This window comes from Arachis hypogaea, chromosome 19 (genome assembly GCF_003086295.3).
Source record: "Arachis hypogaea cultivar Tifrunner chromosome 19, arahy.Tifrunner.gnm2.J5K5, whole genome shotgun sequence".
NCBI classification, from domain to species: Eukaryota; Viridiplantae; Streptophyta; class Magnoliopsida; order Fabales; family Fabaceae; genus Arachis; species Arachis hypogaea.
Window position 1 is genome coordinate 65,907,027 of NC_092054.1, and position 917 is coordinate 65,907,943.

Sequence of the window (917 nt, forward strand, 5' to 3'; positions counted from 1 at the left end):
TCCAAAACAATTGTTCTTTCAGAGGAAGTGCCCAAGAAAACCCTAACCAACATCTCTCTACATTCCTAAGGATATGTGATACAGTAAAATCTAAAGGTGTTCATCTTGACACCTACAGATTACTATTGTTTCCCTTTTATCTAAGGGATAAAGCATCTAAATGGCTAGAATCATTTCCCAAGGAAAGCTTGACAATATGGGAAGATGTGGTGAATAAATTCTTGACAATATTCTACCCTCCTCAAAGAGTGAATAGACTGAGGACTGAGGTGCAGACTTTCAGGCAGCAAGAGGGTGAAACTCTATATGAAGCATGGGAGAGGTACAAAGATATGACAAGGAGATGCCCTCCTGATATGTTCAACGAGTGGGTGCAGATATATATTTTCTATGAGGGGCTGTCATATGAGTCAAAGAAAGCTGTAGATTACTCATCTGGAGGCTCCCTCAACAAGAAGAAGACTATAGAAGAAGCCATTGATGTCATTGAAACAGTGGCTGATAATGAGTACTTCTATGCCTCGGACAGAAGCAACAACAGAGGAGTTATAGAATTAAACCACATGGATGCAATTTTGGCCCAAAATAAGATGATCACTAAGCAACTAGCTGATTTGACCAAGCAGATGGAGAAGAATCAAGCTGCAGCCATCCATACTCAACCATCACCCCAAGGAGAGTTGGACACAAAGGAAGGAGTTAACTGGGAGGAAGCTAATTACCTTGGAAATTCATCTAGGCAAGCTCATGATCTATACTAAAAAACCTATAATCTAGGTTGGAAGAACCATCCAAACTTTGGGTGGAGAAACCAACAAAACCAAGGCTAAGATCACAAACCTCACAATCCTAACCAGTATACCCACCAACAATACCATCCAAGATCATATCAACACCCATACAACAATTCTTCCCAG

The 917-nt window shown here is 40.6% G+C and overlaps 1 non-coding gene across 1 annotated transcript; it reads right to left on the bottom strand.

Annotated features, from left to right (window-relative positions):
* Positions 1-254: 254 nt before the first annotated feature.
* On the bottom strand, positions 255-361 carry LOC112780353 (small nucleolar RNA R71). The gene has a single exon (XR_003191196.1). It is a non-coding gene; the product is annotated as a small nucleolar RNA R71 (small nucleolar RNA).
* Positions 362-917: the final 556 nt, after the last annotated feature.